Source organism: Aptenodytes forsteri, unplaced genomic scaffold (genome assembly GCF_000699145.1).
Source record: "Aptenodytes forsteri isolate BGI_AS27 unplaced genomic scaffold, ASM69914v1 Scaffold321, whole genome shotgun sequence".
Lineage (NCBI taxonomy): Eukaryota > Metazoa > Chordata > Aves > Sphenisciformes > Spheniscidae > Aptenodytes > Aptenodytes forsteri.
Window position 1 is genome coordinate 138,581 of NW_008795030.1, and position 296 is coordinate 138,876.

Consider the following 296-nt stretch of genomic DNA (forward strand, 5'->3'; position numbering starts at 1 on the left):
CTCCAGCTGAGGAGGGGAGTGATAGAGCGGCTTTGGTGGGCACCCGGCATCCAGCCAGGGTCAACCCACCACAGGCTAAAAGGAATTTAACAGGGGAAAAAGCCCAGCCTCGAGCTGCCCAGAGAACAGGTCACCCAGCAGACGATCTGGCCTCTCTAGGAGCAAGCTGAGTGGTGTGGTCGACACGCCTGAGGGATGGGATGCCATCCAGAGGGACCTGGACAAGCTGGAGGAGTGGGCCTGTGTGAACCTCATGAGGTTCAGCAAGGCCAAGTGCAAGGTCCTGCACCTGGGTC